Source organism: Arachis ipaensis, chromosome B1 (genome assembly GCF_059453495.1).
Source record: "Arachis ipaensis isolate K30076 ecotype BB chromosome B1, ASM5945349v1, whole genome shotgun sequence".
NCBI lineage: Eukaryota > Viridiplantae > Streptophyta > Magnoliopsida > Fabales > Fabaceae > Arachis > Arachis ipaensis.
Genome location: NC_142436.1, coordinates 118,687,265 through 118,713,857, shown reverse-complemented (window position 1 = coordinate 118,713,857; position 26,593 = coordinate 118,687,265). Strand labels below are relative to the sequence as shown.

Sequence of the window (26,593 nt, the reverse complement as noted above, 5' to 3'; positions counted from 1 at the left end):
ACACATAGTAAAGAGCCATAATAATGATTCCATACAATAACAAAGAGTACTACATTAATGTGATCACAATTTCGTGCACCAAGTTTTTGGCGCCGTTGCCGGGGATTGTTTGAGTTTGGACAACTGACGGTTCATCTTGTTGCTCAGATTAGGTAATTTTCTTTTTGTTTTGTTTTCAAAAATTTTCAAAAACCTTTCAAAAATTCCTCACTTGTTTTCGAAAAAAAAAAAATTTACTAAAAATAATGTTTTCAAAAATAAATTATTCTATGGCTTTAAAATTTTTAAGAATGAATTCTAGTGTTTCATGAAGCATGTTGAAGCCTGGCTGGCTGTAAAGCCATGTCTCAATCCTTAGACCCAAGAGAAGAGCTTCTTTATCTTTCTTAGCCAATTGGCTATTGAATGTAAGGAATGTCAGGCGTGTCATGTCTGAGTTACATACTAAAGCTTGGCTAGCTATTAAGCCATGCCTGACCCTTTGATTGGAGCTTTAGAGCATAAGATTCCTGGAATTCATATTAAAAATTTTGGAATCCTTTTTTTTCTTTTTCAAAAGAATTTTTCGAAAAATATAAAATAAAAATCCAAAAAAATTAGAAAATCATAAAAATAAAAAATATTTCATGTTTCTTGTTTGAGTCTTGAGTCATATCATAAGTTTGGTGTCAATTGCATATGCATCTTGCATTTTTTCGAAAATATCATGCATTCATAGTGTTCTTCATGACCTTCAAGTTGTTCTTGGTAAGTCTTCTTGTTTGATCTTGATGATTTTTTGTTTTGTGTCTTTTATTGTTTTTCATATGTATTTTTCGTTTCTTAGAGTCTAAACATGAAAGAATTCTAAGTTTGGTGTCTTGCATGTTTTCTTTGCATTAAAATTTTTCAAAAATATGTTCTTGATGTTCATCATGACATTCATAGTGTTCTTGGTGTTCATCTTGACATTCATAGCATTCTTGCATGCATCACATGTTTTGATCTAAAAATTTCATGCATTGCATAATTTTCATGTTTTTCATAAAAATTTCAAAAATCAAAAAAATATCTTTCCCTTTCTCTCTCATCAAATTCGAAAATTTGGATTGACTTTTTCAAAAAAAATTTTAAAAATCAAGTTGTTGCCAATGAGTCAAATAAAATTTTCAAATTTGAAAATCTTATCTTTTTCAAAATCTTTTTCAAAAATCAAATCTTTTTCAAAATTCTTAGTTATTTTCGAAAATTCCAAAAATATTTTTCAAAAATCTTTTTCTTATTTTATATCATAATTTTCGAAAATAACAATAACAATTAATGTTTTGATTCAAAAATTTCAAGTTTGTTACTTACTTGTTAAGAAAGATTCAAACTTTAAGTTCTAGAATCATATCTTGTGATTTCTTGTGAATCAAGTCATTAATTGTGATTTTAAAAAATCAAATCTTTTTCAAAACTAATTTCTATCATATCTTTTCAAAAATATCTTCTTATCTTATCTTTTTCAAAAATATCTTTTCAAAATATCTTTTCTAACTTCCTAACTTCTTATCTTTTCAAAATTTGTTTCAACTAACTAACTAACTCTTTGTTTGTTTTCTTAACTTTTTCAAAACCACCTAACTAACTCTCTCTCTCTAATTTTCGAAAATATCTTCCCCTTTTTCAAAAATTTCTTTTTAATTAACTAATTATTTTTATTTTTTATTTTTAATTTCAAAAATTTCGAAAAAAAAAAATACTAACAACTTTCAAAAACCAATTTTCAAAAATCACTAACTCCTTTTCAAAAATAATTTTCGAAAATTCCCCCCTCTCTCTCATCCTATTCTATTTATTCATTCATTAACTAACATTACTTCCTCACATCATCACCAAATTCGAACCCCCTACTCTATCTGTGTTCGAATTTCTTCTTCTTTTCTTCTACTAACAATAAGGATCCTCTTTACTGTGACATAGAGGATTCCTCTTCTTTTCTTTTGTTCTCCTCTTTCTTATGAGCAGGGACAGAGAAAAAGGCATCCTTGTTGAAGCTGATCCAGAACCTGAAAGGACTCTGAAGAGAAAATTAAGAGAAGCTAAATTACAACAATCCAGAGACAACTTGATTGAAAATTTCGAACAAGTAAAGGAGATGGCAGCCGAACCCAACAACAATGCAAGGAGAATGCTTGGTGACTTTACTGCACCTAATTCCAATTTACATGGAAGAAGCATCTCCATTCCTGCCATTGGAGCAAACAATTTTGAGCTTAAACCTCAATTAGTTTCTCTAATGCAGCAGAACTGCAAGTTTCATGGACTTCCATCTGAAGATCCTTTTCAGTTCTTAACTGAATTCTTGCAGATATGTGATACTGTTAAGACTAATGGAGTAGATCCTGAAGTCTACAGGCTCATGCTTTTCCCTTTTGCTGTAAGAGACAGAGCTAGATTATGGTTGGATTCTCAACCCAAAGACAGCCTGAACTCTTGGGATAAGCTGGTCACGGCTTTCTTAGCCAAGTACTTTCCTCCTCAAAAGCTGAGCAAGCTTAGAGCTGATGTTCAAACCTTCAGACAGAAAGAAGGTGAATCTCTCTATGAAGCTTGGGAAAGATACAAACAGTTGACCAAAAAGTGTCCTTCTGACATGCTTTCAGAATGGACCGTCCTAGATATATTCTATGATGGTCTGTCTGAGTTATCTAAGATGTCATTGGACACTTCTGCAGGTGGATCCATTCACCTAAAGAAAACGCCTGCAGAAGCTCAAGAACTCATTGACATGGTTGCTAATAACCAGTTCATGTACACTTCTGAAAGGAATCCTGTGAGTAATGGGACGCCTATGAAGAAGGGAGTTCTTGAAGTTGATACTCTGAATGCCATATTGGCTCAGAACAAAATATTGACTCAGCAAGTCAATATGATTTCTCAGAGTCTGCATGGAATGCAAGCTGCATCCAACAGTACTCAAGAGGCATCTTCTGAAGAAGAAGCCTATGATCTTGAGAACCCTGCAATAGCAGAGGTAAATTACTTAGGTGAACCTTATGGAAACACCTATAACTCAACATGGAGAAATCATCCAAATTTCTCATGGAAGGATCAAAAGCCTCAACAAGGCTTTAACAATGGTGGAAGAAACAGGTTTAGCAATAGCAAACCTTTTCCATCATCAACTCAGCAACAGACAGAGAACTCTGAACAAAACGCTTCTAATTTAGCAAATCTAGTCTCTGATCTATCTAAGGCCACTGTAAGTTTCATGAATGAAACAAGGTCTTCCATTAGAAATCTGGAAGCACAAGTGGGCCAGTTGAGTAAAAGGATCACTGAAATCCCTCCTAGTACTCTCCCAAGCAATACAGAAGAGAACCCAAAAGGAGAGTGCAAGGCCATTGACATAAGTGCCATGGCCGAACCTGTGAGGAAAGGAGAGGACGTGAATCCCAAGGAGGAAGACCTCCTGGGACGTCCAGTGATCAATAAGGAGCTTCCCTCTGGGGAATCAAAGGACTCTGAGGCTCATCTAGAGACTATAGAGATCCCATTGAACCTCCTTATGCCCTTCATGAGCTCTAATAAGTATTCCTCTTCTGAAGAGAATGAGGATGTCACTGAAGAGCAAACTGCCAAGTTTCTTGGTGCAATCATGAAGCTGAATGCCAAATTGTTTGGCATTGATACTTGGGAAGTTGAACCTCCCTTGTTCATCAATGAACTAATTGATCTGGATCAACTGACATTGCCTCAGAAGAGACAGGATCCTGGAAAGTTCATAATACCCTGTACCATAGGCACCATGATCTTTAAGGCTCTATGTGACCTTGGTTCAGGAATAAACCTCATGCCCCTCTCGGTGATAGAGAAACTGGGAATCTATGGGGTGCAAGCTGCTAAAATCTCACTAGAGATGGCAGACAGCTCAAGAAAACAGGCTTATGGACAAGTAGAAGATGTATTAGTAAAGGTTGAGGGCCTTTACATACCTACTGATTTCATAGTCCTGGATACTGGAAAGGAAGAGGATGAACCCATCATCCTAGGAAGACCTTTCCTGGCCACAGCAAGAGCTGTGATTGATGTTGACAGAGGTGAAATAGTCCTTCAATGGAATGAGAACTCCCTTGTATTCAAAACTCAAGGATCTCCCTCTGCAACCATAGAGAGGAAGCAGGAAAAGCTTCTCTCCAAGCAGAGTCAACCAGAGCCCCCACAGTCAAACTCTAAGTTTGGTGTTGGGAGGCCACAACCAAACTCTAAGTTTGGTGTTGAACTCCCATATCCAAACTCTAAGTTTGGTGTTGGAGAGTCTCAACAAAGCTCTGCACATCTGTGAGGCTCCATGAGAGCCCACTGTCAAGCTATTGACATTAAAGAAGCGCTTGTTGGGAGGCAACCCAATGTTTATCTAATTCTTATTTTTATTATTTTTCATGTTTTCTTAGGTTCATGATCATGTGGAGTCACAAAATAAATATAAAAATTGAAAACGGAATCAAAAACAGCAGAAGAAAAATCACACCCTGGAGGAGCATCTATCTGGCATTCAAACGCCAGAACAGAGCATAGTTCTGGCGCTGAACGCCCAGAATGGGAGCATCCTGGCGCTGAACGCCCAGAACAAGCATGGTTCTGGCGTTCAACGCCAGAAATGGCAGCAAATGGGCGTTGAACGCCCAAAATGGGCACCAACCTGGCGCTGAACGCCCAGAGTTGTGTGCAAGGGCATTTTACATGCCTAAATTGGTGCAGGGATGTAAATGCCTTGACACCTCAGGATCTGTGGACACCACAGGATCATCTCAGGATCTGTGGACCCCACAGGATCCCCACTTTACCTCCTCATAATCCTAGTTTTTATTTCCACATCTTCTTCTTCATCTATTCCTTCTTCTTTTGCTCGAGGGCGAGCAACATTCTAAGTTTGGTGTGGTAAAACAATTATGTAAAGGATCTATAGCTCTGTGGTAGAACATTTGATTTCAAATCAAGAGATCCCTGAGATACCTCAGGGGATACATTTTCTTCCACACAATTATTGGAAGCAACTAAGGGTGGAATATCAAGAGCACTCCATCATCCTTCATGAAATCAGAGAAGATCTAAAAGCAATGAAGGAGGAGCAGCAAAGACAAGGAAGAGACATAGAAGAGCTCAAGGACATCACTAAGGTGGACTCATTCCTTGTTCTTACTTTCTCTGTTTTTCGTTTTCTATGTTATGTGCTTATCTATGTTTGTGTCTTCATTACATGATCATTAGTAGTTAGTAACTTTGTCTTAAAGTTATGAATGTCCTATGAATCCATCACCTCTCTTAAATAGAAAATGTTTTAATTCAAAAGAACAAGAAGTACATGAGTTTCGAATTTATCCTTGAACTTAGTTTAATTATATTGATGTGGTGACAATGCTTCTTGTTTTCTGAATGTATGCTTGAACAGTGCATATGTCTTTTGAAGTTGTTGTTTAAGAATGTTAAATATGTTGGCTCTTGAAAGAATGATGACTAGGAGACATGTTATTTGATAATCTGAAAAATCATAAAAATGATTCTTGAAGCAAGAAAAAGCAGCAAAGAACAAAGCTTGCAGAAAAAAAAAGAGAAAAAAAAAAGAAAAAAATAGGCGAAAAAAAAATAGAAAGAAAAAGAAAAAGCAAGCAGAAAAAGCCAATAACCCTTAAAACCAAAAGGCAAGGGCAAATAAAAAGGATCCCAAGGCTTTGAGCATCAGTGGATAGGAGGGCCTAAAGGAATAAAATCCTGGTCTAAGCGGCTAAACCAAGCTGTCCCTAACTATGTGCTTGTGGCGTGTAGGTGTCAAGTGAAAACTTGAGACTGAGCGGTTAAAGTCAAGGTCCAAAGCAAAAACAAAGAGTGTGCTTAAGAACCCTGGACACCTCTAATTGGGGACTCTAGCAAAGCTGAGTCACAATCTGAAAAGGTTCACCCAATTATGTGTCTGTGGCATTTATGTATCCGGTGGTAATACTGGAAAACAAAGTGCTTAGGGCCACGGCCAAGACTCATAAAGAAGCTGTGTTCAAGAATCATCATACTGAACTAGGAGAATCAATAACACTATCTGAACTCTGAGTTCCTATAGATGCCAATCATTCTGAACCTCAATGGATAAAGTGAGATGCCAAAACTATTCAAGAGGCAAAAAGCTATAAGTCCCGCTCATATGATTGGAGCTATGTTTCATTGATAGTTTGGAATTTATAGTATATTCTATTCTTTTTATCCTATTTTGATTTTCAGTTGCTTGGGGACAAGCAACAATTTAAGTTTGGTGTTGTGATGAGCGGATAATTTATACGCTTTTTGACATTGTTTTTAGTATGTTTTTAGTAGGATCTAGTTATTTTTAGGGATGTTTTCATTAGTTTTTATGTTAAATTCACATTTCTAGAATTTACTATGAGTTTGTGTGTTTTTCTGTGATTTCAGGTATTTTCTGGCTGAAATTGAGGGACTTGAGCAAAAATCAGATTCAGAGGTTGAAAAAGGACTGCTGATGCTGTTGGATTCTGACCTCCCTGCACTCAAAGTGGATTTTCTGGAGCTACAGAACTCGAAATGGCGCGCTTCCAATTGCGTTGGAAAGTAGACATCCAGGGCTTTCCAGCAATATATAATAGTCCATACTTTGGCCAAGAATTGACGACGTAAACTGGCGTTCAACGCCAGCCTTCTGCCCAAATCTGGCGTCCAGCGCCAGAAAAGGATCCAAAACCAGAGTTGAACGCCCAAACTGGCACAGAAACTGGTGTTCAACTCCACAAATGGCCTCTGCACGTGTAACACTCAAGCCCAAGCCCAAGCACACACCAAGTGGGCCCCGGAAGTGGATTTATGCATCAATTACTTACTCATGTAAACCCTAGTAGCTAGTTTATTATAAATAGGACCTTTTACTATTGTATTAGGCATCTTTTGATCATCTTAGGATCTTAGGATCATCTTTGAACGCTGGTTCTTAGATCATAGGGGGCTGGCCATCTCGGCCATGCCTGGACCTTTACTTATGTATTTTTAACGGTAGAGTTTCTACACTCCATAGATTAAGGTGTGGAGCTCTGCTGTTCCTCAAAGATTAATGCAAAGTACTACGGTTTTCTATTCAATTCTTCTTATTTCTCTTCTAAGATGTTCATTCGCGCTTAACTGTGATGAAGGTGATGATCTGTGACATTCATCACCTTCCTCAACCCACGAACGTGTGCCTGACAACCACCTCCGTTCTATATCCGATTGAATGAGTGTCTCTTAGATTCTTTAATCAGAATCTCCGTGGCGTAAGCTAGAATGATGGCGGCATTCAAGAGAATCCGGAAGGTCTAAACCTTGTCTGTGGTATTCCGAGTAGGATTGAATGATTGAATGACTGTGACGAGCTCCTAACTCGCGATTGCAGGGCGTTAGTGACAGACGCAAAAGGATAGTAAATCCTATTCCAGCAGGATCGAGAACCGACAGATGAATAGCCGTGCCGTGACAGGGTGCGTGAGCAGATTATTCACTGAGAGGATAAGATGAAGCCATTGACAAGGGTGATGCCTCCAGACGATTAGCCGTGCCATGACAGGGCATTGGATCATTTTCCCGTGAGATGACCGAAAGTAGCCATTGACAGTGGTGATGTATCACATAAAGCCAACCATGGAAAGGAATGAGACTGATTGGATGAAGATAGCAGGAAAGCAGAGGTTCAGAGGAACGAAAAGTATCTCCATCCGCTTATCTGAAATTCCTACCAATGATTTACATAAGTATCTCTATCCCTATTTTATTTTATTAATTTCGAAAACTCTATAACCACTTGATATCCGCCTGACTGAGATTTGCAAGGTGACCATAGCTTGCTTCATACCAACAATCTCCGTGGGATTCGACCCTTACTCACGTAAGGTATTACTTGGACGACCCAGTGCACTTGCTGGTTAGTTGAACGGAGTTGTGTCCACACATAGTAAAGAGCCATAATAATGATTCCATACAATAACAAAGAGTACTACATTAATGTGATCACAATTTCGTGCACCAAGGCTTAAGCTCAAAGTTGTTTGCTTCAATTGTAGGAATTGAGATGCTTCTTCCACAGAAGTCAGAAGAAGGTGCAATAAAGTCACCAAGCATCTTCCTCGCATTGTTGGCATTGTTGTTATTTTCAGTTGCCATGTCTTTTTCTTTTTCGAAATTTTCTGTTAGGTCCTCTCCAGAGAGTTGTGCTTTAGCTTCTCTTAGCTTCCTCTTCAAGGTCCTTTCAGGTTCAGGATCAGCTTCAACAAGAATACCTTTGTGTTTGTTCCTGCTCATATGAAAGAGAAGAGAACAAGAAAGTATGGAATCCTCTATGTCACAGTATAGAGATTCCTTGAGGTGTCAGAGGAAAACAGGAATAGAAGGATGGGGTAGATAGAGAAGAATTCGAACATATAAAGAAGGAGAGAGTCCGAATTGCTACTAGAGGAGAAGTGTTAGTCCTTAAATAGAAGGAAGTGAGAAGGGGGGGGGGGATTTTCAAAAACAAAATAAAATAAAAAATTTTAAAATAATTAAAAAGAATTTTGAAAAAGTGGATGATGGTTTTCGAAAATTAAAAGTGAGAAAGTGGTTAAGTGATTTTGAAAATTAGAGAGAGAAAAGTAGTTAGGTGGGTTTGAAAAAGATATGATTGAAATAGAAAACTTTTAAAATCAAACAAAAAGTCAAGTAGTTAATTTGAAAAGATTTGAAAATCAAATTTGAAAAGATAAGAAGTTAGAAAATATTTTGAAAAAGATATAATTGAAATTTATTTTGAAAAAGATTTGAGAAGGAAATAAAAGAGATTTGAATTTGAAAATTAAAGTTGATTACTTGACTAACAAGAAACTAAAAGATATGATTTTAAAATTTAAAGATTGAACCTTTCTTAATAGGCAAGTAACAACTTGAAAATTTTGAATCAATCACATTAAATATTAGCATTAATTTTGAAAAATTATGAAGATTTGAAAAAGATTTGAATTAAAAACTAACTTACCTCCCTTGTGTTGTCCTGGCGTTTAACGCCCAAAATACTACCCTTTTGGGCGTTTAACGCCCAGCCAGGTACCCTGGCTGGCGTTTAAATGCCAGTTTTCCTTCCTCACTGGGCGTTTTGAACGCCCAGCTTTTTCTCTGTGATTCCTCTGCTGTATGTTCTGAATCTTCAATTCTCTGTATTATTGACTTGAAAAGACATGATTTTGAAAATTTTTAAAATTTTTAATGATGAGAGAGAACAACAACAAAATAAAACTAATCATGAAAAACCAATATCAAATAAACAATGCATGCAAGACACCAAACTTAGAAATTTTCAGATTAGAGATACTAACAAACTGAGAATGCACATGAGAAATAACAAAAGACACAAAACAAGAGAATTTAAAGATCAGACACAAGAAAATCATCAAGAATTAACTTGAAGACCAATGAAGAACATAATGCATATATTCGAAAAATGCAAGAAAATTAAAAATATGCAAGACACCAAACTTAAAAATAGATACTAGACTCAAACAAGAAACACACATTATTTTTTATTTTTATGATATTATTAATTTTTTTTTTGTAATTTTTCGAAAACTAAATTGGAAAAGGAAAATAAAGAAATTCAAAATTTTTAATAAGAATTATAGGAATCATGCAATGTCAGTCTAAAACTCCGGTCCAGGAATTAGACATGGCTCACTAGCCAGCCAAGCTTTCAGCGAAAGCTTCGGTCCAAAACACTAGACATGGCCAATGGCCAGCCAAGCTTTAGCAGAACATTACATACAACAGCTAAATTGATGAGAAACACAAAGAAGCTCTTCTAAGGATAAGTGAAACCTCAGTCCAAAAGATTAGACATGGCTTAACAGCCAGCCAGGATTCAACATATCTCATGAAACTCTAGAATTCGTTCTTAAAAACTCTGAAGAACAAATTTTTTTTTTTGAAAATTTTTCGAAAATAAGAAGTCTTAAAAATAAAATAAAATTACCTAATCTGAGCAACAAGATGAACTGTCAGTTGTCCAAACTCGAACAATCCCCAGCAATGGCTCCAAAAACTTGGTGCACGGAATTGTGATTCAGACTTTTCACAACTCAGATGCAACTAACCAGCAAGTGCATTGGGTCGTCCAAGTAATACCTTACGTGAGTAAGGGTTGATCCCACGGAGATTGTCGGCTTGAAGCAAGCTATGGTCATCCTTGTAAATATCAGTCAGGCGAATTCAAATGATTATGAGTTTTTATAATTAAAAGATAAAGGAAACATAAAATAAAGATAGAGGTACTTATGTAATTCATTGGTAGGAGTTTCAGATAAGCGTATGAAGATGCTTTGTTCCTTCTGAATATCTGCTTTCCTATTGCCTTCATCCAATCATTCATACTCCTTTCTATGGTAAGCTGTATGTTGGGGGATCACCGTTGTCAATGGGTACCGTCCGTCCTCTCAGTGAAAATGGTCCAGCTATGGGTTACGTAGGGCTAATCATCTGTCGGTTCTCACTTATGTTGGAATAGGATCCATTGATCCTTTTGTGTTTGTCACTATGTCCAACACTCGCGAGTTTGAAGCTCGTCACAGTCATCCCATCCCAGATCCTACTCGGAATACCACAGACAAGGTTTAGACTTTTTGGATCTCAAGAATGCTGCCAGTTGATTCTAGCTTATACCACGAAGACTCTGATCTCACGGAATGGAGGGCTCTATTGTCAGGAGAGGCAACCATGAGTCATGAACCAGGAGGCTAAGAGATACACGCTCAAGCTAATGCAGATAGAACAGAAGTGGTTGTCAGGTACGCGTTCATAGGTGAGAATGATGATGAGTGTCACGGATCATCATATTCATCAGGTTGAAGTGCGAGTGAATATCTTAGAATAAGAATAAGCTTGAATTCAATAGAAAAACAATAGTACTTTGCATTAATCCATGAGAAACAGCAGAGCTCCACACCTTAATCTATGGGGTGTAGAAACTCCACCGTTGAAAATACATAAGAACAAGGTTCAAGCATGGCCGAATGGCCAGCCCCCTAAACGTGATCAAGAGATCAAAAGTGATACAAAGATAGTCTCAAAAATGAACTAGAGATCAAAAATACAATAGCAAGAGGTCCTATTTATAATGAACTAGTAACCTAGGGTTTACAGAAATAAGTAAATGATGCAGAAATCTACTTCCGGGCCCACTTGGTTTGTGTTTGGGCTGATCATTGAAGCTTTCACATGTAGAGATTTTTCTTGGAGTTGAATGCCAGCTCTGGTGCCAGTTTGGGCGTTTAACTCCAGCTTTTATGCCAGTTCTGGCGTTTAACGCCAGAATAGGATAGAAGGTTGGCGTTTAAACGCCAGTTTGCATTATCAAAACTCGAACAAAGCATGGACTTATATATTGCTGGAAAGCCCAGGATGTCTACGTTCTAACGCAATTGAGAGCGCCCCAATTAGGCTTCTGTAGCTCCAGAAAAGCTACTTCGAGTGCAGGTAGGTCAGAATCCAACAGCATGTGCAGTCCTTTTTCAGCCTCTGAATAAGATTTTTGCTCAGGTCCCTCAATTTCAGCTAGAAAATACCTGAAATCACAGAAAAATACACAATCTCATAGTAAAGTCTAGAAATGTAATTTTTATTTAAAAACTAATAATTATATACTAAAAAGTAGCTAAATCATACTAAAAACTACCTAAAAACAGTGCCAAAGAGCGTATAAATTATCCGCTCATCAGTGTACTAGGTATTTTATATTTTAATATGTATAATTACTAAAAAAATTTTGCCCTGCTGCTAGCGTTATTTTCTTGTTTTGCTAGGGTTTGTAGAGAAATCCTAATTTTACAAGTTTTGCTCGTAGAGTGCCTAAAGGTAACCATGGCAGCTTCGGCTTCTAATCAAGATCACAATAAGTTTGTGCATGATAATGAGGAGGATCAGTTTTTTCACTTTGAGGATGAAGATATTATAAAAGGAACGAAAAAATGCATAAAGAGCCTAGTGGACAGACTCTTGGCATACAGACAATTCAGTGCTGAAACCCTTGATGCGGCGTTATATGCTATATGGAGACAACCAGAGGACTTTAAGGTGATGGACCATAAGGAAAATCTATTCCAATTTTTCTTTAAAAAGGAAATTGACCTAGTTCGAGTAAAGAAGGGAGCACCGTGACTGTTTAAAAATTACATTCTAAACCTATCGAGGTAGTTCGTAGAGTTTGAGGTCAATGAGAAGGAATTTACTTTAGTTCCCATATGGGTGCAGATGTGGGGACTACCTAAGCAATACAAGACAGCAGGTTTAGGGAGAAAGGTGGAAGAGGTGATAGGAAATGTCATAGATACTGATGTATTCATTATGAGGGGGAAAGAAGAATCAATTCTCAAAATTCAAATACTGCTGGACATAACTAAACCTTTGAGAAGGATTTTTAAAATTTCAAGTAAAAACAACAAAGTCATAAAGGTATGAGACAATTGGAAACTTTTTCCACTATTGTGGTTGTTTGAGGCTTGAAATCAGAGCTTGCGGTCAATATTTGGAGGACTTGGTGAATGGAAGTCAATGGGAGGAAAATGGGGATCTGATACACAAAAACTTGTCTCTCAACAAATTTTCACCGGCAAGTGCACCAGATTGTCGTTAAGTAAAAACTCACAATAGAGTGAGGTCGAATCCCACAGGAATTGATTGGTTGAGCAATTTTAATTGAAGGAGTGTTCTAGTTGAACTAAATCAGAATTGAATGGAGGATTGCAGAATGTAAATTGGTGAAAAACTTAAAGAGCAAGAAATATAAATGCGTAGAATGTAAATAACAGAAACTAAATGACAGAAAGTAAATTGCAAGTGATTGAAGTACAGAATCTTAAATTGCAAGAAATTAAATAGGAATGGGGATTGAGCATCAAATTAAACAGTAGAATGTAAAAGAATGGGTAAGATCAGAATGGGGGATTCATTGGGCTTAGGAGATATTGCATTCTCTGGATCAAATTATTTTCACCTCTTCCTCAATCAATGCATTCATTGACATTGCTTGGCAATCTTAGGTGATTGGATCCCAATGTCTTGGCTCATCACTCTCTCTAAGCTTGAACAATTGCCCAATGTCTTGATTTAATTGCTCATGGAAAGAGATGAAGTTTGGTCACTGATTATACCACACAAATTCATAGATCATATTATTGCTAGGATTACATGTCACGATATCCATCCAACCCCCAATCTAATCCAATGTGAGAAAGCATTTCTAGCATGATTTCCTCATTCCTCTCTTAAGTATCAGAGGAAATCCAATTATGAATAGCTTCTCTGTCGAGACAACTATTCAATTGAATTAAGATCGAAAGCTTTCTAGAAAAATCAAGAGAAAAGATAGAAGAAAAAGAATGAAAACTGTTATTGATCCATTGAATTACAACAGAGCTCCGTAGTCCAATGAAGAGGGGTTTAGTTGTTCATAGCTCTGGGAATGGAAATTGAAATTGAGAAGTACATTACAGAATGAAACTAAGAATTGCAGAGAAAGTGAATTGTGCAGAGAGTTCCCCAAATTGGGTTCCTGACTGCCTAAAAAACTCTTTACTAACTTAAACTCTAAGCTATTTATACACTTTCTTCAATTGGTCTTCAAGTCTCTGGATTGGGCTTTTGGCCTTTGTTGAAGTGGATTGAATTAGCTCCCAATGCTGTTGAGGAGAGAGGTGCTCAATTGCAGAGTTCTGGTATCAACGTTGGAGTCAATGTTTGTGAGCAAACGATGAGTCAAACGTTCTCTTAAGGAAAATTGGGTTCTGGGTGTTTTGAGCAACGTTTGACTCAATGTTGGGGCATCAACGTTTGCCTGGTCACGCGTACGCATGGGCCACGTGTGCGCGTGGATGGCCATTTTTGCCATTCCACGTGTGCGCGTCACCTATGCATACGCGTGGTTGGGAAGGAATGCACGTCCACGCGTACGCGTCATCGACGCGTACGCGTCCATGCAAATTTCCAAATTCCAATTTTTGAAAGCTTTTCGCGCATGTTGGCCTCAGCATTGGACTGGCAACATTCCCTCCAACGTTGGCCTACCCAAGCGTGCGCGTCGTTACTATTTTCTCAAACTCTAGAACTGAAGCTTCTGTCGCGAACGTTGGACTTAGCTTTGGCTTGGCAATGTTCCCTCCAACGTTGGCCTACCCATGCGCGCGCGTCACCCACGTGTGCGTGTGACAGCTAATATTTCAAATTTCCAGAAAGCAAACTGTATTGAAAAACGTTGGAGGTAACGTTGGCTCACCAACGTTCCCTCCAACGTTGGCACTAGAATTTGTAGAGTGTAGCATTGCCCTTCCTTTAACGTTTGAGGCAACGTTGGTGGGCCAACTTTGGCCACCAACGTTGCTTCCTCTTCTCCCTTCCATGGCCATTCTTCAACTTCTTTCCATGCCTTTCTTCACCTATCATCAATCAATACATGCATCAAAGCTTTGCTAAATTCACAAGAAATTGCATCATTCTTAACACCCAAGTAATTATGGCATAAATCTTATGAAAATATATCAAATTAATCATGTTTGAATGAATCAAGGCATGTATGAACTTTTAATCCAAACACTTACTTAATGCTCAAGAAAGTGCATAAAACCTAATAAAAACAAAAGAAAAAGGCTAGTGAAACTAGCCTAAGATACCTTGGCATCAGGACCTTGGCCACAAGCTAAACAATTTGAAAGGAGGATTAGAAACCAAAAATAAAATCAACACCGAAATAGAGGAACAAGTCTGGAGAAGGGAGAGAGAGAAAAAGATAAAACAAACTAACACCCGTGTGTCTAATCAAAGGTTTTGCCAACCTATCTATCAAGAATAATAATTCACAGGTGCGGGGGTGATGAATAAGCATCTTATAGTTATTTTTCTAGCTAAATAGCTTAATAAAGTGAATAATTGCTGTTAAATCTATTGTATTTTGAGCCAAATCACTCCAAAGATCTTGTGTGCATGTTTATAGAAAATTATTGAGAAACAAGGAGAAATGAGCCACTTAAAGGGTGAAGAATAGGGAAGTAGTGGAGCAAGGCTCTTCATGGATGTGCAATCTCCTTCACGCCAGAGCCATGCTGGGCCTAGTTCCAGAGGGTGGTGAATAAGGATTCATTAAGGGTGTCGCACATTGCCCACGTTGGCCTCATGCCCATCATGCATGGTTTGCTCCCAAGGACGTGCACCAACGTCCTTAACACGCCAATTCATTCCAAAGGATGCATGCATTGAAGGCGTGCCAACCTCCCTCACGCTAGTTCATCTAAAGGCAAGTGAAGATCACAGGCATGCACTCCAAGACACACCTGTTCAAGCCAGGATCGCTGGTGTGCCAGCCCCTCTCACATCCCTCATGCCTGTGCATTCTCCCAGGGACGCCAGTTCATCCTCCTTCTTGCATGCATTGCAGGCATGTCACCACACACACGCCAACCTCATGTCCACACATCTCCAGCATTTACTTCATTGAAGGTGTGTCATCTCAACGACCACCTCATGCCAGCTCAAGCCTCCAAGTCTCCTTGTCGCAGGCATGTTCTCCCTCTCACGCCAGCATCACATCCTTGACACTCCCTTCTTGCATGAATCGCAGGCGTGTCTCAAATCCACACTTCCCTCACACCACACCCACGCCCTTAGAGCCCTCTTCATGCAAAGATCGAAGGAGTCTCTCCACAGTAATGCTAGCTTCACACCCGTGGAGTTCCATGCATGTAAGCATCACACGCCCCATGTTTAGCACGCCCTAGCCACGCCTAAGCTTTCCTCCTTCTTCCTAAGGACGTGCTTCACGCCACTCTCATGCTAAGGCCACATTTGGCTAAACTCCAGGGGCTACAAATTTTGGAAGCATTAAAGGCGTGCAAACATTGCTCATATTACATACATGCCCAACACTCTCTCATTACACATGTGCAACGTGGCTTACTTAAATCTCATGTCAATATTCCTTCAAGGTGTATCTCAAAGCCCAAAAGCTAATCAAGCCCATGAGGCATCAAACGCTAAGGATCCAACTGAGGAGAAGAATCACGGGGAGTGCATGACTTAGGAAGAAGAGTGAATTTTATGTCATTTGAATTTAATTTGAATTTGAATTTTAGTTTAATTAGGTTAGAGTATAAAAGCCCAAGGAGAACACGTTGTTAGGGGTTTTTTTTTGTTTTTTTTTTGGCTTTTTAGATCTTTTACATTTTGATCATTCTCTTTGAATTGGAGTTTTTATCTCAATTATGAGTCACTAAATTCTCCTTCGTTAAGGGAGGAGCTCTGTTAAATTCTAATGGATTGATGTAATTATTTTTCTACCTCTGATTCATGCATTGATTGTTCTTTAGAAAGAGTTTTCGTTCTTCATTTCAAGGAATTGAATCTATTGGAAAATAGTTCAATTCTGATTTGCATTTTATGCTCATCTAGAAAGAATGGGTTTTAGAATTATGTTGAACCTCTTTCTCATACTTCTTATGGTTTTAGATCTAAATTTGATAAGTGATATTTACTCAACCAGATTTGATCTTAAGAGGTGTGTGGTTTTGAATTAGGGAATGTGTTTCACCTCTTTTCATGGGCAATTGATCAAAAAATAAGCAATTGATTAAGTTAAGAGAAGTTGAATTACCAAGAAATTGAGATTTAATTACTTATGATTTTCTAGAGATTTATATTTTCATGATTGAGGTGAAAGTTAGAATCATTGATCCTGAGGATTTAGCATCTTTACACCTTTAACGTTTTTAATCAACTTACTTTCTATTCCTTTAATTGCTTCCGTTTAATTGTTTTCCTTTAATTGCTTCCATTAAATCACTTTCCTTTAATTGCTTTCATTTCTATTAGTTCATTGCTTCTATTCAATTCACTGTTGTTGCTTTTAATTCCTTGTTTAATTGTGATTGCTTTCAATTCAGTCATTATTATTTCATTAGATCTCTGTTTGTTTTTAATTCACTAATCTTCCATTTAGATCTTAAATTTTAAAATTGAACAATTTTTAACCACATTTTGAATTGTCCGACTAGATTAATCAATTAATCATTGCTTGTTTAATCTGTTAATCCTCATGAAAACGATAACCCACTGATGAGCGGATAATTTATACGCTTTTTGGCATTGTTTTTAGTATGTTTTTAGTAGAATCTAGTTACTTTTAGGGATGTTTTCATTAGTTTTTATGTTAAATTCACATTTCTGGACTTTACTATGAGTTTGTGTGTTTTTCTGTGATTTGAGGTATTTTCTGGCTGAAATTGAGGGACTTGAGCAAAAATCAGATTCAGAGGTTGAAGAAGGACTGCTGATGCTGTTGGATTCTGACCTCCCGGCACTCAAAGTGGATTTTCTGGAGCTACAGAACTCGAAATGGCGCGCTTCCAATTGCATTGGAAAGTAGACATCCAGGGCTTTCCAGAAATTTATAATAGTCCATACTTTGGCCAAGTTTAGATGACGTAAAAGGGTGTTGAACGCCAGTTCTATGCTGCTATCTGGAGTTAAACGCCAGAAACAAGTTACAAGCCAGAGTTAAACGCCAGAAATACGTTACAAACTAGCGTTCAACTCCAAGAATGACCTCTGCACGTGTAACATTCAAGCTCAGCCCAAGCACACACCAAGTGGGCCTCGGAAGTGGATTTATACATCAATTACTTACTTCTGTAAACCCTAGTAACTAGTTTAGTATAAATAGGACTTTTTACTATTGTATTAGACATCTTTGGATCATCTTTGGACGCCTGGTGCTTAGATCATGGGGGCTGGCCATTCGGCCATGCCTGAACCTCTATTCACTTATGTATTTTCATACGGTAGAGTTTCTGCACTCCATAGATTAAGGTGTGGAGCTCTGCTGTTCCTCAAAGATTAATGCAAAGTACTACTATTTTTCTATTCAATTCAACTTATTCCGCTTCTAAGATATTCATTCGCACTTCAACCTGAATGTGATGAACGTGACAATTATCATCATTCCCTATGAACGCGTGCCTGACAACTACTTCCGTTCTACCTTAGATTGAATGAGTATCTCTTGGATCTCTTAATCAGAATCTTCGTTGTATAAGTTAGATTGATGGCGGCATTCATGAGAATCCGGAAAGTCTAAACCTTGTCTGTGGTATTCCGAGTAGGATTCTGAGATTGAATGACTGTGACGAACTTCAAACTCGCGAGTGCTGGGCGTAGTGACAGACGCAAAAGGAGGGTGAATCCTATTCCAGTATCATCGAGAACCTCAGATGATTAGCCGTGCTGTGACAGAGCATTTGGACCATTTTCACAAGAGGATGGGATGCAGCCATTGACAAGGGTGATGCCTCCAGACGATTAGCCATGCAGTGACAGCGCATCGGACCATTTTCCAGAGAGGATAAAAAGTAGCCATTGACAACGGTGATATCCTTACAAAAAGCCAGCCATGGAAAGGAGTGAGATTGATTGGATGAAGACAGCAGGAAAGCAGAAGTTCAGAGGGACGAAAGCATCTCTATACCTTTATCTGAAATTATCACCAATGATATACATAAGTATTTCTACCTCTATTTTCTGTCTATTTATTATTATTATTCGAAAACTCCATAATCAATTATTATTCGCCTGACTAAGATTTACAAGGTGACCATAGCTTGCTTCATACCAACAATCTCCGTGGGATCGACCCTTACTCACGTAAGGTTTTATTACTTGGACGACCCAGTGCACTTGCTGGTTAGTTGTATCGAAGTTGTGAATGAAAAACGATTTATTAAGACGTGCGTACAGAGTATCTGGCGCCGTTTCCTGAGATCACAGTTTTGTGCACCAAGTTTTTGGCGCCGTTGCCGGGGATTGTTCGAGTTTGGACAACTGACGGTTCATCTTGTTTCTCAGATTAGGTAATTTTCTTTTTGTTTTATTTTCAAAAAGTTTTCAAAAACCTTTCAAAAATTTCTCATATGTTTTCGAAAAAAAATTAATATAAATGTTTTCAAAAATATATTTTTCTTCAGAATTTTTAAGAATGAATTCTAGTGTTTCTTGATGATTTGTTGAATCCTGGCTGGCTGTAAAGCCATGTCTAAATTCATTTGGACTGGGGTTTCAACTTATCATCACAAGAGCTTGTTGATTCTCACACATTAGTTGCTCTATACATGGAAAGTATCAATATCTTCTAAAGCTTGGCTGGCTAGTAAGCCATGCCTAACCCTCAGATTGGAGCTTTAGAATAAGAGTGCAAGATTCCTGGAATTCATATTAAAAATTTTGGAATCCTTATTTTTTTCTTTTTCAAATTAATTTTCGAAAAATACCAAAAAAAAAAAAATTTTGAAAATCATAAAAATAAAAAATATTTTGTGTTTCTTGTTTGAGTCTTGAGTAAATTTTTAAGTTTGGTGTCAATTGCATGTTCATCTTGCATTTTTCGAAAAAATTCATGCATTCATAGTGTTCTTCATGATCTTCAAGTTGTTCTTGGTAAGTCTTCTTGTTTGATCTTGATGTTTTCTTGTTTTGTGTCTTTTCTTGTTTTTCATGTGCATTTTTGCATCCATAGAGTCTAAATATGAAAGATTTCTAAGTTTGTGTCTTGCATGTTTTCTTTGCATTGAAAATTTTCAAAAATATGTTCTTGATGTTCATCCTGATCTTCAAAGTGTTCTTGATGTTCATCTTGACATTCATAGTGTTCTTGCATGCATTCCTTTTTTTGATCCAAAAAGAAAAGAGAAAAACATGAAAATGATGTTTTAATTTTTCTCTCTCATCATAAAAATTCAAAAAAATCAAAAAAATATCTTCCCCTTTTTCTCTCTTAAAATTTCGAAAATTAGATTTGACTTTTTCAAAAATTTTTAAAATCTAGTTGTTTTTATGAGTCAAATCAAATTTTCAATTTAAAAATCTTATCTTTTTCAAAATCTTTTTCAAAAATCAAATCTTTTTCATTTTCCTTATTTATTTTTGAAAATTTTAAAAATATTTTACAAAAATCTTTTTCTTATCTTTATCTCCTAATTTTCAAAAATAACATCATCAATTAATATTTTGATTCAAAAATTTCAAGTTTGTTACTTGCTTGTTAAGAAAGATTCAAACTTTAAGTTATAGAATCATATTTTGTGATTTCTTGTGAATCAAGTCATTAATTGTGATTTTTAAAAAAATCAAATCTTTTTCAAAACTAATTTCAATCATATCTTTTCAAAATATCTTTCTATCATATCTTTTTCAAAATTTGATTTTAAAATATCTTTTCTAGCTTCTTATCTTCTTATCTTTTCAAAATTGATTTTCAAATTTGTTTCAACTAACTAACTAACTTTTTGTTTGTTTCTTATCTTTTTCAAAGCTACCTAACTAACTCTCTCTCTCTCTCTAATTTTCGAAAATATCTCCCTCTTTTTCAAAAATACTTTTTAATTAACTAATTATTTTAATTTTTTATTTTAATTTTTGAAAATTACTAACCTTTTTCAAAAACAATTTTCGAAAATCACTAACTCTTTTTCAAAAATAATTTTCGAAAATTCTCCTTCTCTCTCATCTCCTTCTACTTATTTACTCACACAGGGGAACCTCTATACTTGTGGTAAAAAGGACCCCTATTATTATTATTTTTCTGTCCCTCTTTTTCATATGAGCAGGAGCAAGGACAAGAACATTCTTGTTGAAGCAGATCCAGAACCTGAAAGGACTCTGAAGAGGAAACTAAGAGAAGCTAAATTACAACAATCCAGTAAGCACCTTTCAGAAATTTTCGAACAAGAAGAGGAGATGGCAGCCAAAAATAATAATAATGCAAGGAGGATGCTTGGTGACTTTACTGTACCTAATTCCAATTTACATGGAAGAAGCATCTCCATTCCTGCCATTGGAGCAAACAATTTTGAGCTGAAACCTCAATTAGTTTCTCTAATGCAGCAGAACTGCAAGTTTCATGGACTTCCATCTGAAGATCCTTTTCAGTTCTTAACTGAATTCTTGCAGATATGTGATACTGTTAAGACTAATGGAGTAGATCCTGAAGTCTACAGGCTCATGCTTTTCCCTTTTGCTGTGAGAGACAGAGCTAGAATATGGTTGGACTCTCAACCTAAGGATAGCCTGAACTCTTGGGATAAGCTGGTCAAGGCTTTCTTAACCAAGTTCTTTCCTCCTCAAAAGCTGAGTAAGCTTAGAGTGGATGTTCAGACCTTCAGACAGAAAGAAGGTGAATCCCTCTATGAAGCTTGGGAGAGATACAAAGAACTGACCAAAAAGTGTCCTTCTGACATGCTTTCAGAATGGACCATCCTGGACATATTCTATGATGGTCTGTCTGAATTAGCTAAAATGTCATTGGATACCTCTGCAGGTGGATCCATTCACTTAAAGAAAACGCCTGCAGAAGCTCAAGAACTCATTGACATGGTTGCTAATAAACAGTTCATGTACACTTCTGAGAGGAATCCTGTGAGTAATGGGACGCCTCAGAAGAAGGGAGTTCTTGAAATTGATACTCTGAATGCCATATTGGCTCAGAATAAAATATTGACTCAGCAAGTCAATATGATTTCTCAGAGTCTGAATGGAATGCAAGCTGCATCCAATAGTACTCAAGAGGCATCTTTTGAAGAAGAAGCTTATGATCCTGAGAACCCTGCAATAGCAGAGGTAAATTACTTAGGTGAATCTTATGGAAACACCTATAATCCATCATGGAGAAATCATCCAAATCTCTCATGGAAGGATCAACTAAAACCTCAACAAGGCTTTAATAATGGTGGAAGAAATAGGTTTAACAATAGCAAGCCTTTTCCATCATCCACTCAGCAACAGACAGAGAACTCTGAACAAAATACCTCTAATTTAGCAAACTTAGTCTCTGATCTATCTAAGGCCACTGTAAGTTTCATGAATGAAACAAGGTCCTCCATTAGAAATTTGGAGGCACAAGTGGGCCAGCTGAGTAAAAGGATCACTGAAATCCCTCCTAGTACTCTCCCAAGCAATACAGAAGAAAATCCAAAAGGAGAGTGCAAGGCCATTGAATTGATCACCATGGCCGAACCTGTAAAGGAAGGAGAGGACGTGAATCCCAAGAAGGAAGACCTCCTGGGACGTCCAGTGATCAATAAGGAGCTTCCCTCTGAGGAACCAAAGGAATCTGAGGCTCACCTAGAGACCATAGAGATTCCATTAAACATCCTTATGCCATTCATGAGCTCTGATGAGTATTCCTCTTCTGAAGAGAATGAGGATGTTATTGAAGAGCAAGTTACCAAGTACCTTGGTACAATCATGAAGCTGAATGCCAAATTATTTGGTATTGAGACTTGGAAAGATGAACCTCCCTTGTTCACCAATGAACTAAGTGATCTGGATCAACTGACATTGCCTCAGAAGAAACAGGATCCTGAAAAGTTCATAATACCGTGTACCATAGGCAACATGATCTTTGAAAAGGCTCTGTGTGACCTTGGTTCAGGGATAAACCTCATGCTCCTCTCTGTAATAGAGAAACTGGGAATCTTTGGGGTACAAGCTACTAAAATCTCATTAGAGATGGCAGACAATTCAAGAAAACAGGCTTATGGACAAGTAGAGGACGTGTTAGTAAAGGTTGAAGGCCTTTACATCCCTGCTGATTTCATAATCCTTGATACTGGGAAGGATGAGGATGAATCCATCATCCTTGGAAGACCTTTCCTAGCCACAGCAAGAGCTGTGATTGATGTTGACAGAGGTGAATTAGTCCTTCAATTGAATGAGGACTCCCTTGTGTTTACAACTCAAGGTTTCCCTTCTGTAAACATGGAAAAGAGGCACAGTAAGCTTCTCTCAAAACAGAGTCAACCAGAGCCCCCACAGTCAAACTTTAAGTTTGGTGTTGGGGAGTCTCAACAATGCTCTGAACATCTGTGAGGCTCCATGAGAGCCCACTGTCAAGCTATTGACATTAAAGAAGCGCTTGTTGGGAGGCAACCCAATTTTTATTTATCTAATTTTTATTTTCATTGTTTTTCATGTTTTATTAGGTTCATGATCATGTGGAGTCACAAAATAAATATAAAAATTGAAAACGAAATCAAAAATAGTAGAAGAAAAATCACACCCTGGAGGAAGACCTTACTGGCGTTTAAACGCCAGTAAGAAGCATCTGGCTGGCGTTCAACGCCAGAACAGAGCATGGTTCTGGCGCTGAACGCCCAAAATGGGCAGCATCTGGGCGTTTGAACGCCAGAATTGCACCCTGGAGAAGAGCTGGCGCTGAACGCCCAGAACAAGCATGGTTTTGGCGTTCAACGCTAGAAATGGGCAACAAATGGGCGTTCAATGCCCAAAACAAGCACCAATCTAGCGCTGAGCGCCCAGAGTTGTGTGCAAGAGCATTTTGCATGCCTAATTTGGTGCAAGGTTGTAAATCCTTGAACACTTCAGGATTTGTGGACCTCACAGGATCACCTCAGGATTTGTGGACCCCACAGGATCCCCACCTACCTCCACTCACTTCTTCTCACTCCTCTTTCACACAATCCCATAAACACTCTTCCCCAAAACTCTTCACCAATCACCTCAATCTCTCTTCCTTATAACCACTTCACCACTCACATCCATCCACTCTTCCCCATAAACCTACCTCATAAACTCCACCTACCTTCAAAATTCAAAACCAATTTCCCACCCAAAACCCACCTTATGGCCGAACCTTACCCCCCCTCCCTTCCCTATATATAGCCCTCCATTCTTCCTCATTTTCACACAACACAACCCTCTATTCCTTTCTTGGCCGAATACACCACTCCCTCTTCTCCTCCATATTTTCTTCTTCTTCTTCATCTATTCTTTCTTCTCTTGCTCGAGGACGAGCAATATTCTAAGTTTGGTGTGGTAAAAGCATAAGCTTTTTATTTTTTCATTACCATTGATGGCACCTAAGACCGGAGAATCCTCTAGAAAAGGGAAAGGGAAGACAAAAGCTTCCACCTCAGAGTCATGGGAGATGGAAAGATTCATCTCCAAAGCTCATCAAGACCACTTCTATGATGTTGTGGTCAAGAAGAAGGTGATCCCCGAGGTTCCTTTCAAGCTCAAGAAGAATGAGTATCCGGAGATCCGACATGAAATCCAAAGAAGAGGTTGGGAAGTTCTAACAAACCCCATCCAACAAGTCGGCATCCTAATGGTTCAAGAGTTCTATGCCAATGCATGGATCACTAGGAACCATGATCAAAGTAAGAACCCGAATCCAAAGAATTATCTCACCATGGTTCGGGGAAAATACTTAGATTTTAGTCCAGAAATTGTGAGGTTGGCGTTTAACTTGCCTATGATGCAAGGAGATGCACGCCCCTACACTAGAAGGGTCAACTTTAATCAAAGTTTGGACTAAGTCCTTATGGACATATGTGTGGAAGGAGCTCAATGGAAGATTGACTCCAAAGGCAAGCCGGTTCAATTAAGAAGACTGGACCTCAAGCCTATGGCTAGAGGATGGTTAGAGTTCATACAATGCTCCATCATCCCTACTAGCAACCGATCTGAAGTTACTGTGGATCGGGCCATCATGATTCATAGCATCATGACTGAAGAGGAAGTAGAAGTTCATGAAGTCATCTCCCTTGAACTCTACAAAATAGCCGAAAAGCCCTCTCCTGGGGCAAGGCTAGCTTTTCCTCATCTTATTTGCCATCTATGTTACTCAGCTGGAGCTTTCATAGAAGGAGACATTCCCATTGAGGAAGAGAAGCCCATCACTAAGAAAAGGATGGAGCAAGCAAGAGAGCCCATTCATGGATCTCAAGAGACGCATGAAGCTCATCACCATGAGATCCTGGAGATGCCTCAAATGCATTTTCCTCCACAAAACTATTGGGAGCAAATCAACACCTCCCTAGGAGAATTAAGTTCCAACATGGACAATTAAGGGTGGAACATCAAGAGCACTCCATCATCCTTCATGAAATAAGAGAAGATCAAAAAGCAATGAGGGAGGAGCAACAAAGACAAGGAAGAGACATAGAAGAGCTCAAGGACATCATTGGTTCCTCAAGAAGGAAATGCCACCATCACTAAGGTGGACTCATTCCTTGTTCTTATTTTCTGTTTTCGTTTTCTCTATGTTAAGTGCTTATCCATGTTTGTGTCTTCATTACATGATCATTAGTATTTAGTAACTTTGTCTTAAAGTTATAAATGTCCTATGAATCCATCACCTCTCTTAAATGAAAAATATTTTAATTCAAAAGAACAAGAAGTACATGAGTTTCGAATTTATCCTTGAACTTAGTTTAATTATATTGATGTGGTGACAATGCTTCTTGTTTTCTGAATGAATTCTTGAACAGTGCATATGTCTTTTGAAGTTGTTGTTTAAGAATGTTAAATATGTTGGCTCTTGAAAGAATGATGATAAGGAGACATGTTATTTGATAATCTGAAAAATCATAAAAATGATTCTTGAAGCAAGAAAAAGCAGCAAAGAACAAAGCTTGCAGAAAAAAAAAGAGAAAAAAAAACGGCGAAAAAAAATAGAAAGAAAAAGAAAAAGCAAGCAGAAAAAGCCAAAGCTCTTAAAACCAAGAGGCAAGAGCAAAAAGCCAATAACCCTTAAAACCAAAAGGCAAGGGTAAATAAAAAGGATCCCAAGGCTTTGAGCATCAGTGGATAGGAGGGCCTAAAGGAATAAACTCCTGGCCTAAGCGGCTAAATCAAGCTGTCCCTAACCATGTGCTTGTGGCGTGAAGGTGTCAAGTGAAAACTTGAGACTGAGCGGTTAAAGTCAAGGTCCAAAGCAAAAGAAGAGTGTGCTTAAGAACCCTGGACACCTCTAATTGGGGACTTTAGCAAAGCTGAGTCACAATCTGAAAAGGTTTACCCAATTATGTGTCTGTGGCATTTATGTATCCGGTGGTAATACTAGAAAACAAAGTGCTTAGGGCCACGGCCAAGACTCATAAAATAGCTGTGTTCAAGAATCATCATACTGAACTAGGAGAATCAATAACACTATCTGAACTCTGAGTTCCTATAGATTCCAATCATTCTGAACCTCAATGGATAAAGTGAGATGCCAAAACTATTCAAGAGGCAAAAAGCTACAAGTCCCGCTCATATGATTGGAGCTATGTTTCATTGATAGTTTGAAATTTATAGTATATTCTCTTCTTTTTATCCTATTTGATTTTCAGTTGCTTGGGGACAAGCAACAATTTAAGTTTGGTGTTGTGATGAGCGGATAATTTATACGCTTTTTGGCATTATTTTTAGTATATTTTTAGTAGAATCTAGTTACTTTTAGGGATGTTTTCATTAGTTTTTATGTTAAATTCACATTTCTGGACTTTACTATGAGTTTGTGTATTTTTCTGTGATTTTAGGTATTTTCTGGCTGAAATTGAGGGACTTGAGCAAAAATCAGATTCAGAGGTTGAAGAAGGACTACTGATGCTGTTGGATTCTGACCTCCCTGCACTCAAAGTGGATTTTCTGGAGCTATAGAACTCGAAATGGCGCGCTTCCAATTGCATTGGAAAGTAGACATCCAGGGCTTTCCAGAAATATATAATAGTATATACTTTGGCCAAGTTTAAATGACGTAAAA

General features: G+C 37.8%; 2 non-coding genes across 2 annotated transcripts; both read right to left on the bottom strand.

Annotated features, from left to right (window-relative positions):
- Positions 1-2,515: 2,515 nt before the first annotated feature.
- Positions 2,516-2,623, bottom strand: LOC148578104 (small nucleolar RNA R71). The gene has a single exon (XR_015904193.1). It is a non-coding gene; the product is annotated as a small nucleolar RNA R71 (small nucleolar RNA).
- An 18,557-nt stretch (positions 2,624-21,180) lies between these two features.
- Positions 21,181-21,288, bottom strand: LOC148578103 (small nucleolar RNA R71). Its single transcript, XR_015904687.1, has one exon. It is a non-coding gene; the product is annotated as a small nucleolar RNA R71 (small nucleolar RNA).
- Positions 21,289-26,593: the final 5,305 nt, after the last annotated feature.